Below are 18,986 nucleotides of genomic sequence, written 5' to 3'. Positions count from 1 at the left end.
GGATTTTAAACAATGTTCTAATGTACTTATATTTTCTATTTTGCTTCATTCTTATGATATACTTTGTTGAAAAACATATATAGATAAGCTAATAAGCTACTGATTGGTGGTTGCACATAGATGCTTCGTGTGATTGGCTCACCCATGTGCATTGCTATTTCTTCAACAAAGGATATCTGAAGAATGAAGCAAATTAAATAATAGAAGTAAATTGGAATTTTGTTTAAAATTGTATTCTCTATCTGAATCATGAAAAAAACATGTTGGGTTTCATGTCCCTTTAACCCCTTAACGACTCATGTCGTACAGGGTACGTCTTTCACAAGCTGGTCTTTAAAGACCAGCGACGTACCCTGTACGACATTGGGGTTTAAGCGGCTGGAAGTGATCCTGATTTCCGGTTATTGCAGTGATGCCTCGATATCGAGGCATCCTGCAATAACACTTCTTACCCCTCCGGTGCAGAGAGAGCCACTCTGTGGCCCTCTCTGCACCGGACATCGATGGCCGAAAATCGTTGGTGGGTGGAAGCCAAAGTGGGAGGCGGGTGGGCGGCCATCGATGGCTTTTATGATTAACGGGGGGGATCGGGGGCGCGCACGGATGCGCGCACATGCACGGGAGGTGGCGGGTGGGCGCGTGCACGGGGAGGGAGCGGGTGGGAACCGCTGCACTACAGAAATAAAAAAAACTTCTAAGTGGGAGAAAGGGGGGAGGGAATGGGTTAATAAATTGTTAAGGGATCTGGGAGGAGGTGGGGGGATGGTCTTTTTTGGGGTGAAGCTACACTACAGAAAATTAAAATAAAAATAAAAAAAAAGATATATTTTTGTATAAACTGGGTACTGGCAGACAGCTGCCAGTACCCAATATGGCACCAAATAAGGTAGAGGTGGAGGGTTAGAGAGCTGTTTGGGGGGGGGGATCAGGGAGGTTGGGGGCTAGGGGGGGACCCTACACAGCAGCATATGTAAATATGCTTTAAAAAAAATACCTTTTTATTTTAGTACTGGCAGACTTTCTGCCAGTACTTAAGATGGTGGGAACAATTGTGGGGTGGGGGAGGGAAGAGAGCTGTTTGGGAGGGATCAGGGGGTGTGATGTGTCAGGTGGGAGGCTGATCTCTACACTAAAGCTAAAATTAACCCTACAAGCTACCTAATTAACCCCTGCACTGCTGGGCATAATACACGTGTGATGCGCAGCAGCATTTAAGGCACTTCTAATTACCAAAAAGCAACGCCAAAGCCATATATGTCTGCTATTTCTGAACAAAGGAGATCCCAGAAAAGCATTTACAACCATTTATGCCATAATTGCACAAGATGTTTGTAAATAATTTCAGTGAGAAACCTAAAATTGTGAAAAATGTAAAAAAAAATTTTATTTGATCGCATTTGGCGGTGAAATGGTGGCATGACATATACCAAGATGGGCCTAGATCAATACTTGGGGTTGTCTACTACACTACACTAAAGCTAAAATTAACCCTGAAAGCTCCCTACATGCTCCCTAATTAACCCCTTCACTGCTGGGCATAATACACGTGTGATGCGCAGCAGCATTTAGCGCCCTTCTAATTACCAAAAAGCAACGCCAAAGCCATATATGTCTGCTGTTTCTGAACAAAAGGGATCCCATATGAAATGGTTGCATGAAATATACCAAAATGGGTCTAGATCAGTACTTTGGGATGTCTTCTAAAAAAAAATATATACATATCAAGGGATATTTAGGGATTCCTGAAAGATATCAGTGTCCCAATGTAACTAGCGCTAATTTTGGAAATAGCAAAGTGCTACTTGTATTTATTGCCCTATAACTTGCAAAAAAAGCAAAGAACATGTAAACATTGGGTATTTCTAAACTCAGGACAAAATTTAGAAGCTATTTAGCATGGGTGTTTTTGGTGGTTGTAGATGTGTAACAGATTTTGGGGGTCAAAGTTAGAAAAAGTGTGTTTTTTTCCATTTTTTTATTTAGTAAATTATAAGATATGATGAAAATAATGGTATCTTTAGAAAGTCCGGCGAGAAAAGCGTTATATAATATGTGTGGGTACAGTAAATGAGTAAGAGGAACATTACAGCTAAACACAAACACTGCAGAAATGTAAAAATAGCCCTGGTCCTTAAGGGAAAGAAATTGAAAAATGGCCTTGTCCTTAAGGGGTTAAAGTAAAAGTTCTTCCCTTTAATGCGAACACATGCGAATAGGTTGCTAAGGTACCAAAATAGTTACATATATTGTATAACATGCTAAATGATCAGGGAAATAGAAGGAGAGTCATATTACACTGTGAATAAAATTATGAATATATACAAGAAAAACATCATAACTGTGTGTAAACAAGTACATGGCAAACATTTGTAGTAAATGCAACATATCTCATTACATTTCAACAAGAATAGCTTTAGCTGATATACTGTTAAATACTATAACATACATAGATCTGCATGAACACATAGCACGAATAGTTATATACAGGTACAAATCCCCAAATCCGGAATTCCGAAAATTATTCTGAAATCCAAATGCTTAAATTAATATTTTTTTTAAATAAAATTATCAAAAATTACTATTTTTCCCTTCCTGTAAGTCACAATCTTCTCTGCTTGTGTCTTCATTTTTCTTCTTCTTCTAAAATGCAAATAATAGTCTATATTTAATTAACATTAACTACCTTTCAGATTACAGTACTGTACAATCTTTCTGATGGTGCTTTGTGTATACAAAAGTATTACAAATTATATAAAACTACCTTTAGGTTACATCACTGGGTTTCAAACCTGTCCTCCCGAACAGGCCAGGTTTTCAGGATTACCTTGGATGAGAGCAGGTAAAATAAGTATGTTTAATAATCAGCTGATTATTTTACCTGTGCTCCAGTTTAGATATCCTCAAAATGTGGCCTGTTAGGGAGATCTGATGACAGGTTTGTAAACCAGTGGGTTACTTAAAAAAATCTGTATTATGAAATGTAAATATTGCCAAAATGTCATAAGATACTGTTGTTTACATTTGATTCCACCCCCTCTCCAAAATGTCCCATTTTAAAGATGCAAATATTACAACAAAATCCAAACTATTTCCAGTCCCAAGCAGTTTGGATAAAGGTTTTTTTTTTTAACCTGTAACTATTTATTTATGACTGTTGGGGGACATTGCGGGTGGGGAACGCCCCTAGCCTTAGAGATGCATTTGATTTCAATCCATGAGTAAGAAACTTTAACCAGATAATGATCCAGAGAAGAAAAAAATAAGCCCCACATTACAGTGTGTGTGTCTAGAACCTTTCCCTGTGTTAGATAACTTTTTTGCATGCTCACTTCTTGGTAAGAAAATAAATTAGCAAATGTATTAACTATAGTGACAAAGTCCTAACAGATATTTCATTAGTTAGATAGCGTGAGTCGTGTATGAAAAGACTGAACTGCTTAGGAAACAGTCGCATTGAACTTCCTGACTGGAACAATGTGATAAAATATCTGGGGAATAAAACCAGAAGAAACATCCTGAAAGAATATTTATACTTCACACGTTGCCATGCAAATATTTTTATATTCTTTCTTTCTATCAGTTTAACAATTTAAGAAATGTAGCTCATGGTTATTGTGTAAGACTTGGCACAAGTTTAACATGAACCTAAAATTAGCCTCTACGGCTCTAGCAGTTACTACTTTGACAGAATAAGTGCAATTAGGATTTCAAATTTATGATTGCTGCTCTGGATAATAGAGCTTGGAATTTGTCTAAAATGTAGTTAGATGATGAATGAATGCTGTATCTAATGGGACAATTAATCATGATACATTATCTGCTTAACAATGTAATGTTTGATCATTTGACATTTGTGAAACCTGTTATGTCATATTTCTGTAAAAGGTAAAAAAGGCACATATTAAAATAGCGCTAAATTACAAGTAGAGCACAATCAATAGCTTAGAGATCTCACACAAACAATAAATTCCAACCTTAAAGGGACAGTCTAGTCAAATTAAACTGTCATGGTTCACTTAGGGCATGCAATTTCAACAACTTTTATCATCAAATTTGCTTTGTTCCTTTGGTATTATGTGTTGAAAGCTAAACATAGGTAGGCTCATATGGTAATTTTTAAGCCCTTGAAGGCTGCCTCTTATCTCAGTGCAGAGGCGTAACTAGAAACCACAGGGCCCAGGTGCAAGAATCTAAAAACGACCCCCCCCCCCCAAAAGTGAATTTGATACATATCTTTTTAAAAAAAAAAAACATTTAACACAGAAAAAAATGTGAATCAGTTTACATGTCTGCAAAAGGAGGTACCCTGTGCCCAGAGTCTGTGAGATGGTATGACCCCCTATTACTGTATATAGTGACACTGCTTAACCCACCAGTACTGTGTATAGTGAGTCAGTGACACAGTCTGTAATCTGCCGGTGAGATGGCTGGCCTGACCCTACCCGCCCCAGTACTTTATAAAGTGACCACAGTAGTCTGTGACATAGTCCAGCCCCCCGTACTGTATATAGTGGTACTGTATAGTGACACTGTTTACCCCCTCCCCCCATGCTGTAGTAATAAGGTCTGTAATTTGTTGGTTCCACAAACATACACACACAGACATACATGCATAAATATACACACTGTCACATACATACATACACACACATAAACACCAATGGGTAAAACAGAAAGACCAACCCCTGTAGTCAGAGACACTAGTGAAGCATCATGTCACACTCACATGATATCAGTGCAGGCAGTGGCAGATCAACGTTTTTTATTTTTTGAAGGCCCAGTCACAATTGCGACCTCTGCACCCCCTGTAGTTTCGTTCCTGTCTCAGTGCATTTTAATAGTTTTTCACAGCTAGACAGCACTAGTTCATGTGTGCTATATAGATAACAGTGTGCTTACTCCCGTGAATGTCAGCACTGATTGGATAAAATGCAAGTCTGTCAAACAAACTGAAATAAGGGGGCAGTCTGCAGAGGCTTAGTTACTTAGTTACAAGGTAATCACAGAAGTAAAAAAGTATATTAATATAACAATGTTGGTTATGCAAAACTGGGGAATGCGTAGTAAAGGGATTATCTATCTTTTTAAACAATACACATTCTGGAGTAGACTGTCCATTTAACACAGCCAAAACTTTTTTAGTACACCCTGTACTTTTAATGGATTGCATTGGAAGTGCTATCAGTACACTCATTGTGCTGGTAAGACAAGTCGTGTGTTAAAGGACAATTAAATACAGCAGAATTGCATAATTTATAAGTGAAGAAACAAAAAACAATGCAATAACACTCTGAATTTCAAATAAGCAGTAGATTTTTTTTCTGACAAATTTATTTCCTCCCCCCATTTGCCAGCCCCTTGTATCACATGACAGCCATCAACCAATAACAGATTAGTATGCTTATGCACTGTATACATGTGTACTTGTACACATGCTCAGTAGGATGCTGTTTTTAAAATGGAAAATTAAAAAATGCTGATGTAGTATGAAAAGGTCAATCTGTATAAATATGTTTAATATCATCTCGGCTTTTCTTTCTAGATCCATGTAAAAATCAAGTTGAATAAATGTGATTAAGGTTATGAAATCAGGACACTCATCTAGATATTTGTCTTAAAGGAACAGTGTACTGTATCTATTTTACCTGTTGGAATGTATTACATTGTTTACAAATTGTATTGTATTGTATTGTATTGTATTGTATTGGGTACTTGTAAAGCGTGGCTAATTACCCGTAAGTGTCTCAAGGCGCTGCTCATTTTATCGATCTCGGAAGGATGAAAGGCTGAGTGGACCTCGCCAGGGAATCAAACCTGCAACCCTTGGGTTGCTGCAGAGCTCAGCCACAGCGCCTCAGCATGCTGAGCTATCTGTCCGGCTTTACCTTTGTTTTGTCATTTGAAATAGCTGCCTTTCCTGTGGTATCATCATCTATATTGAATATTTCAATACTTAAGTACTAGTTATAGATTAACCATGTAAACAAGGAGGTCTAGAAGTAATCACACTCCCAGTAAGTGATGGGTCAGAGAGATAATAAAATGTTAGTTTTCTATTGTTCTCTCTAAGTATCCCTAGGTAAAGGAAGATAAGATAAGGAGGACTTTGTGTAAATATAGAGAGATAAGCTTTCCCTAGAAGCACAGTCCATTTTGGGCCACAATAGTGTGCTGGTATTTGAAGTGCAGCACAATGTGAAGACGACCTCACGTTCGCATTGCTAGGAAGCTATGCACTCAATATAGCGCGCTTCCATAGGCTCCAATGGGAGCCTCATTCTCATGCTGTGAGACACGCCATGAGAATGAGCGCAGCAAAGAAGGTAAGTTGCGCAGCGATGGGCAGCAAATGTAAATATATATGGATATGCTTATATACACAAAAGTGAGTACACCCCTCACATTATTGTAAATATTTTATTATATCGTTTCATGTGACAACACTGAAGAAATGACACTTTGCTACAATGTAAAGTAGTGAGTGTACAGCCTGTATAACAGTGTTAAATTGCTGTCCCATCAAAATAACTCAACACACAGCCATTAATGTCTAAACTGTTGGCAACAAAAGTGAGTACACCCCCAAGTGAAAATGTTCAAATTGGGCCAAATTAGCCATTTTCCCTCCCCGGTGTCATGTGACTCATTAGTGTTACAAGGTCTCAGGTTTGAATGGGGAGCAGGTGTGTTAATTTTGGTGTTATCACTCTCACGCTCTCTAATACTGGTCACTGGAGGTTCAGCATGGCACCTCATGGCAAAGAACTCTCTGAGGATCTGTAAAAAAGAATTGTTGCTCTAAATAAAGATGGCCCAGACTATAAGAAGATTGCCAAGACCCTGAAACTGAGCTGCAGCATGGTGGGCAAGACCATACAGCGGCTTCATAGGACAGATTCCACTCAGAACAGGCCTCACCATGGTCAACCAAAGAAGTTGAGTGCACGTGCTTAGCGTTATATCCAGAGGTTGCCATTGGGAAATAGACGTATGAGTGCTGCCAGCATTGCTGCAGAGGTTGAAGGGGTGGGAGGGGTCAGCCTGTCAGTGCTCAGACCATACGCTGCACACTGCATCAAATTGGTCTGCATGACTGTAATCCCAGAAGGAAGCCTCTTCTAAAGATGATGCACACGAAAGCCCCACAAACAGTTTGCTGAAGACAAGCAGACTAAGGACATGGATTACTGGAACCATGTCCTGTGGTCCGATGAGACCAAGATAAACTTATTTGGTTCAGATGGTGTCAAGCGTGTGTGGCGGCAACCAGGTTAGGAGTAAAAAGATAAGTGTGTCTTGCCTGTAGTCATGCATGGTGGTGGGAGTGTCATGGTCCGGGCCTGCATGAGTGCTGCCGACACTGGGGAGCTACAGTTCCAACATGATAATGACCCCAAACACATTTCCAAGATGACCACTGCCATGTCTCCAGACCTAAACCCTATTGAGCATCTGTGGGGCATCCTCAAACGGAAGGTGGGTGAGAGAAAGGTCTCTAAAATCCACCAGCTCCATGATGTCCTCATGGAGGAGTGGAAGAGGACTCCAGTGGCAACCTGTGAAGCTCTGGTGCTGGAAAATAATGGTGGCCACACAAAATATTGACACTTTGGGCCCAATTTGGACATTTCCACTTAGAGGTGTACTCACTTTTGTTGCCAACGGTTTAGATATTAATGGCTGTGTGTTGACAGGGGACAGCAAATTTACATACAGGCTGTACACTCACTACTTTACATTGTAGCAAACACAAACGTACAAGAGAACTGTAAAAGTCTGAAAGACTTAGTATAGATTTTACTGCTGTAGATGGCTTATGTCCCAATATCAGTGCAAAGTACTGTGAAGAATTAACAGGTTACAGGAGAGATCAGTTTAGCACCAACCTGTGTAAATGAGCCGTAGGAGGCTCTGACGTAACTGAGAGGAGCGTGGTTTATGCCGGGCTGCAGCGGAGATGTCCGTGAGTTTAACGGAATCAGACTGTAGTTTGGTAAGTGTCTGAGAGTCACAGATCCGTTCCAGAAGTATATAGTTAGCCCCAGCAGTAGATGGAAACACAATCCGTGGAGCAAGCAGGTTAGTATAACAGCCAGCTAGCTGAAAGTTAATCTGGTTAAAAGCAGAGGCACAATAGTACCAAAAATAAAGGCACACTGATATAGCAGCTGGTAAAACTGCAAGCAGGATAGTAACAATGTCCAGTATAACAAATCCTTTCAGTATGCAGTATAGTAGTCGATTAGGAGAGAAATCCAAGCTGGATAAGTCCCAAGATAAGGTTCTAGCCAAAGATAGCTTAACACAGCATAAACCAACAAACAGGATAGCTCTGTATGGATTTCCACATTCACTACCAAATTACTTGGCACCTGGGAAAGGGTGTGGCAGTTAAAGGGAAGGTAGCTGAGTATATGTTAAAGTGGCAGTAAGCTGAAGTTTTGATGACATGTATAAGCATATACATATATATTTACAGGGAACACAGTTCCCATAGACCACAATGTAAAGGCACTTTTCAGTGCTGATTTTTTCTAACACCCCACAGCCGCCAACTTTAGCCCCCAAAAATAGCCTAGTGCAGTAATTAAAAAAAGTTAAAAAATGAATCTGGTTAATTTTCGGAGCGCTAACTGCTACCGCAAGCTCACGGTAACAATAACCAGCCACTTATAATGGCTGGTTATTTATCGCGTGCCATCAAACGGGCGAATTTGCCGTTTGCAGGCACACAATAAATAAGTACTCCACTTGTAATCTAGCCCTTTATTGGGTTGTATTTTAAATTACAAAAGACAGATATTTCATATACAAAAATAAACCCAAAAGAGAAATTTACCGAACATATTATATACTGCAACTTGTATAACAAGTCCTTGAAAACACATTGGGCCAGATTAGAAGTGGCACACTAATGATAGCGCGGGCCGAGATATGCAAAAATGCTGGACTGTGCTAACATTAGTATGCGGCTTGATATTACAATTCCATGGAAAATCGCATTTACCACAGAAGGGTTAGCGAGGCCGACAACTTTTTAGTGCAACTAATAATTTCAATGGAGATCACAAACCCACTAACTTGTGCTCATATTACAAGTTGAAAGTTATAGTTTGTGTATGAGTGAAAGCCAAAACTGCGCTAGAATATTTAGCGTGATTTGAGACCTAAAGTAAAGGGTAATGGTTAAACAAAGTTGCACAAAACACATCAAAAACATATTAACAAGCTATTACACTCATATATACACATTTTAATAAAAAATATAATTTTACTATTGATATTTTTTTTTAAAGGGTTAAAAAGGGATGTGGTATATGGCAAAGTGTGGAAGGGCTCCAATGTGTGTGTGCGTGTATGTATATATATATATATATATATATATATATATATATATATATATACAAATATATATATATATATATATATACAGTATATATATATATACAGTATATATATATATATATATATATATATATATATATATATATATATATATATAATATAAGATTTATATAAATATGTGAATGTGTATATATACAATATGTCTATATATGTGTATGCATGTGTATTTATGTTAAAAGGTATAAATATGTATGTGTACACATACATACACATATAAACACATTATACACAAATATACATACGCTCCTCCCAGTCAAATACCTTTAGAAAATGCAATATCTTTTTTATTCATTTTTAATGTTGTAATGTTTTTTAAAAGAAATACTTGAAATTTCTGTTTTTCACTTAGTAGAAAATTTTATTTTTATTTAAAAAAAAAAAAGAAATTTCTATATATTCTGTATATGTGTATATATGTAAATAAACATATATATAAAACAAAAACAATCATTTAAAAGGACAGTGAACTCAAAAAAATGTATTGTTTAAAAAGATAGATAATCCCTATGTTACCCATTCCCCAGTTTTGTACAGCCATCATGGTTATATTAATATACTTTTAACCTCTGCGATTACCTTGTATCTAAGCCTCTTTTGACAGCCCCTGATCATATGAATTTTTATTTATTATCTATTGACTTGGATTTTAGCTGTGTTGTGCACAACCCACAGGCGTGAGCACAATGTTATCTATATGGACCACATGAACTAGCAGTCTTGTGTTGTGAAAAGCAAATAAAAAAGAATGTGATAAGAGGCTGTCTGTAGTGGGTTAGACATAGGCACACATTTAGAGGTTTGAATATTATAAAGTATATTACTATAACAATATTGGTTTGCAAAGCTGGGGAATGGGTAGTTAATGCATTATCTAACTTTTTAAACAATAACAATTTTAGTGTTGACTGTCTCTTTAAAGTAAAACGAAAAATTTCTTCTAGTAAGAATAGAGGAATTAAAAGTATTCCTAACACACCTTCGTCTTTAGTGCTGTTGATCTAGCGCAATGTCAGGTTAACACACAAGCAATAACTAATAGGTTTTTTTGTAGCACGCCCCACAGAAGTCAAAGCGAAGGAGTTAGCGCTGTCGCAATATGCAAAGTCTTGAAATTAGCGCACCTGAGTCTTTTGCTTGATTGCTAACTTTTTACTTTCAACTTGTAATGCGCACCCTAATGTGGCTGTTGTAATTTTTATTTTGAGTGCAGTTAGCTCCTGAAATTAGCGCCACTTGTAATCTGGCTCATTAAGGGGAAAACAATTTTACAGTACACTGACCCTTTAATGAGAACATTATGATGGTCCAATAGGGCAATTTTGAGTCATCACAGCCAATCCATTGAACACCAGCAAGTCAAATACCTACATATTTTTGCAGCAATGTTTCAGAGTATTAGACCCGTATTTATATACATATTAAAACGTCCAGAGAGTTCTGGCCAACTTGTTTTTCTTAACTTGTTATAAAATGTATTGCCCTGGTGTAAGTCAGAAGATCCCAACGCCAAAAGATGGCTGCAAATTGAAAATGCACTAATGCCCTTACATAATTTAAATAGAGTGTGTTAGAACCCGGCGTATACTAACAAATACTCCATTTCGACTTCCTCAGTCACCAACGAAACTTGGTCTGATTGGAGGAAGATATGTAAATCCCCAAACAAGATTTCATCCTGGTACTCCCCACTCACAACTCTCTTGGATAATCCTGAGTTTCACCCAGGCATGAACCAAACCTTTTCGCACCTTTTGAATCCTATTAAAAATCTCCCACTATACACTCTGACAGACAACACACACACTGTTAAGACTAAACCCCAGTTAGACTCTTTAGGACACCCCTTCTTAGCATCCTGGCTAAGGGTACATCAACTGAGGCATTACATATCAACGCATAAATATAAAGAAAACCTAACACGCCAATTAACCCCCTTTGAACAAATTTGCATCTCTAGAGAAAACATCACTGGAAAGATCTCTAAACTACATAAACTCATCCTCTCAAATACCTTCCCTCTCCTTCCATCATATACGAATAAATGGGACAGAGAACTTGAAATACACACAGATTCAAAAACTTGGCTCCGTAGGTTCGAGAACCTATATCACTCTGCCCACTCCATGCATGCAAAAGAGGCCAATATTAAAATAATGATGAGGTGGTACCTAACCCCGGCGCGAATCAAATATATTTTTAAAAAATCATCCGGCTCTTGCTGGAGAGGATGTTCTCAAGAGGGTCACTTATCCCACATTTGGTGGGGATGTGACCATATAAAATCATACTGGTCTGAGATCTTTAGTAGCATCAATAGAGTTCTCAATACTCAATTGTCCCTTAGTCCAGATCTAGTTTTACTTTGCCACCCACCTAATATCAAATGCAAAATAAGACGCCGCCTATACCAAATAATGCTCAATGCAGCAAATCAATTGATCCCAAAAAAGTGGAAATCTGCACAGATACCTAATCTGCAAGATTGGAAAACACTAGTGCATAGGAATTTAACACTGGAAAGGCTACACTATCTTAGGCTAGGGCAAATCTCCTTTCATCAAGATATGCAATTTTTATGGGATTCCTTCACCTTCGGCAGCACTTAGACTGATACTAGATAATTAAATATACAAAGACCCGCTTAGCGATCTGATGCCCAATACACCATAGACACGCTAATTAGATAACAAAAAGAGACCTTACTAACTTTAAGAGTAAGCACCTGCACAAGCTAAATCGACTCGAAGCGAGTACGGCACTTGTTATATCTTACGCTAACCTATCTACTTTCTTTCTTTGTTTTTGTGTACTATTCTTTTAGTACCCTCTAGCACACTTTTTGTCATACAATCTCTGTATTGCTATAAAATTGATGTCACTATTGGACTTTTTAGTTAATTTAACCCATTTGCTCACTTTGGATACAAGCGGGGTTTGCTTTCCTACAACTATTCTTTGAACTCTTTGTCTCTCATAAAACCCCGGAGCCTCAGCACAAGATGAAGAAGAAGAAACTAACGAAGGACACTTGGGTCTTATCTTTTAGAATTATGTTTTTTTTTTGTTTTTTGTTTTTTTAAAAAAACGTAACATTGTTAATTTTAATTTAAATTTGTTAATCATGCAATGTACTTAAATGACAGAGATGTATCTGTTATGATTTTTATTTCTGTTGTATTATATCTAATTGAAAATAAAAAGAAAAAAAAATAAAATGTATTGCCCTGACACTCTGCTGGGGGAGTTCAAGGTAGTAGGTTTGAAGAAAGTCACATGGAAACTGGTATTTTAAATAATGAAGGTAAATGTAACTTATAGACCACTGGGCTAATCAAGTAAACAATCTAAAAAAATACAAACGCAACTGGGTCTAAGACTAGCAGAAGATATGTACATATGACATTTAATGTACATGGAGGAGGTAACAAATGCGCACTTAACAATTTGCTCTTTATATCCAATTGTAAGCATGATCCAACTGATTTGGGACAATGAGTTCTATCAAAATTAAATCTAGCAATGGCTATCTCCATCTTTTTTTGCAGTTAGTCAGTATTGTAATGGAACTGAAAGTGCTCTTCATCAACACCCAATTCAATGCCTACAAGCTTGTGGTTGCCAATATCCCATTTCCTTTCAGAATAAGAATTAACCTTAAAAGTCTTCTGAGATAGCAAAGCTCCAACTGGGCTTTGACACTGGATTTTAAAGATTAGTAGAAAGTTCTCCTCATAGCCCAAAAGGCTTCTCTTTCTGTAAGAATTCGGGAAACAAACTTAAAATTCACGACTAGATGGTACAAAACATCAAAGAGACTGCAACATATTTAACTATGATCCAGCAGTAGACGCTGAAGGGGCTGCAGAGGGGGTGGATCTATTTTGCATATTTTGTGCCAATGCCCAAGAGTAGATACATTCCCGTGGGATTAGGGAATTCTTTTGTTCCACTCTCTTCCAAAATTGAAGAACAGAATAAATCATTGATGATTTTAATAAGTTCAAAAAGCATCATTCCCTAACACTGGAAACTACTAACATCCCCACAGAGGTAGAGGACTGAGGAGGTCAGTAACTATTTACAGTTGGAGAGATATCACTATTTTTGTAGCAGTAAAGTAGATCTACAGGAGGAAAAGCTGGACTTATGGAATACACCCTATAATAATTTTAAACTTTCACCATAGTAGTGAAGGACTCCTCACGGGTGGTGCAAGTTAACCTGGGAGTATGAATATTTACAGAATGTGATCAGGAACAATATATTTTTCTCCCTTCCTATGCAATGGCTGACCAGGAACATTTATTTTTTAATCTTTTTGTCTAATAGCAATCCAAATATTGGCTGCTTTATACAATACCACATATACCCAAAATATTTCTTCTTTGATGATTGTAAAAGACTCTGCAGAATTTTTTCCTATTCAACAGTGTTCAACAGTGTTATCTAATGCTTATGCCAGATACTGCTTTGTCTTTTCTATCAATACATAGAAACTAATGCTGTTAAATTGAAAAAGGCATTTAGTGGGAACTGAGTGTCACAGGACTTTTGGGGGAGCACTTAAGATTTCAACACACCTGTTGATCTAATGGATTAAACATTCTAAGTTTCTTGGCACTGATACCTAGTATGTTTCTAAGTTCTCATTGTTACCAATGTACTGCGTACAATAACAGAATATTTACCCTGTGAGATTTATTTTACTTCTGTCATTGTGCAGGTTTAGTTTCAAATAAAGTTTGTTGACCAAATAAATTAAGAACATGAAAAACAACATCCATGATTTTTCAGAGAGAAGGCAAAGAAACAGTCTGACATGTTTCATTTAATGCCTTAATCAAAGACCACTTACTTTTTAAAATCATTGCAATTTAAATAAACCCCCCTGGTCCATTGTTGTTCAATTCAATGAATCAATTCAGATCCTCTATTTTATATAATACTACAGCAACATATTTTCAATTCAAAGCAGCAATTATTTCATGACAAATTCATTTGGGAAATAACAGTGTTTTCAAATACTGCTATAAATCTGGTTATATTTACAAATCTTCTGATAGAGAAAATGCCCAGTTACTCCAATATACTATCATTACTACCAAAAGTTAATGAAATGTGAGTGCCTATTAAAGAAGTTGGGAATTTTGGTTCTCAAAGTAAAGATCCAGAATGTTTCCTGTCTATTCAAATGTACCTCTCATTTGCCACCTCTAGAGGTAATCTTCACATGATTGATAATAAGCTACGTAAAGGTGTTTGTCTTATCACCATGTTTTTCAAGAAAATGGTCTGCTAAGGCTGGACAATGATATGATTCAGATGTTCATTATTTTGTATCTTTGCTTCCCTAGAGGTCTCACCAACATATTGAAAATTGCAATAGCCTATATAAATTACTACATCATTTTACAATTAGCACTAATCCTTTCATGTAAACTGTTTTGCTACTGCAGTGAAAAAAATGAGGAAAAGAATCCCTGGGACTAGTCTTTTAGCATGTTAGAAACAACACATATATTAAACACATAAATACAGTAATGTATGCACAAATACAATGTTATCTCAATGGTATGTAATTAATTAGCATCTTGTAAATTAACATCCTAGACAATTTGACAGTCATCAGTGCTGCTATCATCTGTTTAGGTTCATAACTGGAAACTAGAAAGATCTGTTACCTTCTCCTTCAATAAATTCAGAGAGATTCCTTATCTAAGATAATCCCTGTTAACCTAAACACTTCTTTAATATTCTTGTCTCACACCTGCTTCCTTTGCACTTTCGTTTGATCATATGAGGAGCCTGAAGGACGGGCATTCCTTTCACATTAGTTACACTTATTTTAGAATTCAAAAGGATAATTTGTAAGTGATGAAAATATAAATTTAGAACTATAAACCCAAATTCAATAGCATAAAAATAGTGTAAACGTTCTAACATATAAGGTATTTAAAATAACTATTCTACATGTTAACTTTTTTCTAATTCAAATGGGGGTTTATATTATATATTGATTAGAATACCTGAGAAAACATTTTTTTTTTTGCACAGGAATTCTGAAGAATTAGAATGAGGGCCAATATATTACACATATTTAGTTTGCAATGGGGTACACTGAGCGCCTACCTAAATGAGACCCTAGCTTTGGAAAATTGACTCCTAGTAGTCAAGAAACAAGTTAGATATGGGTGGGGGTTACCAAAGCGCCAACAAAAAGGCTGGGTCTGAGCCAGTAATAGTTAAATTCACAATTTTCATAAAAGGTGTATTTATTCATACAAATTCACAGATAAAAAACAACTAACATACATTAAAAGAAATAAAACAACATAAAAAGTCCAATTAAAAATACTAGCCTTGATCAGTGGCTAGTAAAAAAACACTAAAAGTGCCCGGTTTCCCAGTACACAATATTCAATATTTCAAAAAAAGGGTGGAATAGAAAAATAAACACTTAAATATGGACTACTAGAGGTGGGACAAAACAATGTCCTAAGATAAGTCTATAAAGTTTAGCAAACAGTCAAAAGTTCCAGGGAGCGCTCAGACACTGCACTCGATGCGGCAAAAGGTTACCAGGAACCCTGCAGTGGCCTTCACGTAGAGAGTCACACCCCCTCCAATGCGTCGTAATGACGTCACAGCTTCACCCGACTGGTGCGAGGACAGGAACGTTCCACCTGCGCTCCAAATTCAATCAGCAATATTAGTAGTCAGCGCACCCAGGTAGGTAAAGAAATACGTAGAGAAATAGTATTTGATCCAACTCTTTTATTTGTAACGAGTCACATTACAAGTGTATAGGCATCAAAAGTAATACGGCTGGCAGCTCAGGTCAGGTTAGGAAAAACAAAAAAGGTCAGACGCGTTTCCTAATGCATTAAGCACGTTATCAGCATTAGCTCCTTAGCTCCTCAGTGACCATTAATGTGCACCCATAATTCCAAGGTTTATATGCACAGGTAAACTCCTCCTGGGTAATTGCCTAACCAATTATGTATAAGCAACAGTGCAAATATGGGAAAAATGCACATATAGGAAAAATTGGGTGCACATTAGGGGGATTGTGAGAAATAACACGCTCAGTATGCTACAGTCCCTAAAATAAAAATAGTCAAAAATGACTGCATGTATATATATATTACTTAATATCTATAATATGCTGAAAATATTTGGGATCTGTGCAGTGTTAGCATGTATATAATTGTTTGCAAAAAAACAACAATTAAAGACACATTTCATTAAATGCAGAATGTGATGAAAAATTTAAAGGTACAGCAATGAACAATTAAATTTGAAAAGTTGAAAACGGTTTTGAAAAAATAAAAATAATCATAAATAAAGATTCAAATCAGGCTTACTATTGATCCACATACAGCTTAACATCCCACTCTGAGTTAAGACCAATTGGCATTCGAGTATCCAAATGAAAAATCCAAAAAACCTCTCTTTTACTGAGGGTTATCCCTCTATTACCCCCTCTGGGGTGTCTCGGGATACATTGGATACCCTGGAATGTCAAGAGGGAAATGTCAGAGTTATGACATTTTTTGAAATGCAAAGATATTGGGGTAGTGGACTCAGGGTCCTCTATAGAGCGTAAATGTTCAAGAAAGCGATCTTTCAAGGCTCGTGTAGTTTGACCTACGTATTGCCTTGAACAACCCTTGCATGTCAAAAGATAGATGTCATAACAAGAATTACAAGTCATGTGTTCCCGAATTTGAAAACTCTTGTCATTAGCAGAAGATACAAAGCTTGTCCCAAAAGAGGCATGAGAACAAGATTTGCACCTCCTGCTCCCACATTTGAAAAACCCTGGCTTAATTGAAAGCCAATTTTGTGTATGTGGTACTCGTGGCAACATGGAGGGAGAGAGAAGATTCCCTAAAGTTGGTGATTTGCGTGACACAAAGCATGTGCCATCTCTTATAATGCTTTTAAGGCTCTCATCGGTATCTAAAATTGGTAAAGCTCTCCTTACTATATCACAGATTTGCCCAAATTCAACACTATACGTAGTGATGAACTTGAGATTATTGAATCCACTCATTTTGGTAGATTTTTCTGATTGAAAAAAAGTTTTCCTGTCAAACTGATCCACTTCCTGTTTGGTCCGTTCAAGAAGGTCCTTAGAATAACCTCTCTCAATAAGTCTGGCTGTTAGTTCTGCAGAAAATTTTGAATAAGTCTGTGGATTGCTACAATTACGTTTGACCCTGATGTATTGGGACTTGGGTATGGAATTTATGGTATGTCTGGGATGACATGACCGGGCATTCAAAATAGTATTTCCAGCACTGGATTTGCGAAACAATTGTGTTTCTATAGTGGAGGTATGTAGATTAGCACATAGTTCGATGTCAAGAAATGAAATCGAAGATGCATTTACCTTCATAGTGAATTTAAGATTCAACAAATTGTCCTGGAGATAGATTTGAAACTGTTCAAGAAGATCCATTGGGCCCTTCCAGATAAGAAGGATGTCGTCAATGTACCGACCATAATATTGAATAATATGTCTGAAGGGGTTTCTATCTCCATAGACGTGGGACAGCTCCCACCAACCCATATAAAGGTTGGCATAGGAGGGGGCAAATTTGGCCCCCATAGCCGTCCCACGCCTCTGGAGATAGAACTCCCCCTCAAACAAGAAAAAATTGTGTGTTAACAAATATTCCACAGCAGTCTTGATGAACAGCTTCAAAGCCTCATCATAGTTTGAAAAAGTATTCAGAAAAAATTCAATTGCTTGTATGCCCTGTTGATGTGGTATACAAGTATACAATGAGGACACGTCAATGGTAACAAAGGTAAATTCTTTATGCCATTGAATGCTTTCAACCTGGCTAATAACATCTGACGTGTCCTTAATGTAACTTGTAAGATTCAATACAAATGGTTGAAGATAGCCATCAATGAGTTCCGAAAGTGGTTCATTGAGGGATCCAATCCCTGCCACTATGGGTCTCCCTGGGGGGTTGGTACCTTGCTTATGGACCTTTGGCAAATAGTGAAAAATGGCCATAACCGGATGCTCAGTGTATAGAAAGTCAAAGTTAGATTGTTTGATAATTCCCTCATTCAATGCTGTAACCAATATGTTACGTAACTCAGATTTATAAAAGAAAATGGGATTAAATTTGAGCTTTTCATACACTGTAGTGTCCAACAATTGTCTATATGCCTCAGTTAGATATGCCTGCCGATCCAAAACAACAACCTTACCCCCTTTATCAGAGTTACGTATGACTAACTCACAGTTAGCCTGTAGTTGCTTAATGGCAGAATGTTGTGCCTTAGACAAATTGTCTTTATAGGGGTTAAGTGCCCTACCAGACAATTTCTTTAACTCTTGTTCAACTGTTTTTTGAAAAACTTCAAAGGCACTAGATCGTGCCTGGACAGGATAAAATTTTGATTTTCTCTTAAGCCTGGTGATATCCTGTACATCACCAGATACCTGAACATCAGAGAAATCCAAATTCTCTCTATCTAGTGCCAAGAGATCTAATGCTGAACATTCATCTGAAAAATCAAAACCAAACTTTCTTTGAACATGTTTTTCCCCCACTTCT

This window comes from Bombina bombina, chromosome 4 (genome assembly GCF_027579735.1).
Source record: "Bombina bombina isolate aBomBom1 chromosome 4, aBomBom1.pri, whole genome shotgun sequence".
NCBI classification, from domain to species: Eukaryota; Metazoa; Chordata; class Amphibia; order Anura; family Bombinatoridae; genus Bombina; species Bombina bombina.
Note: the sequence above shows the minus strand (reverse complement) of the source record.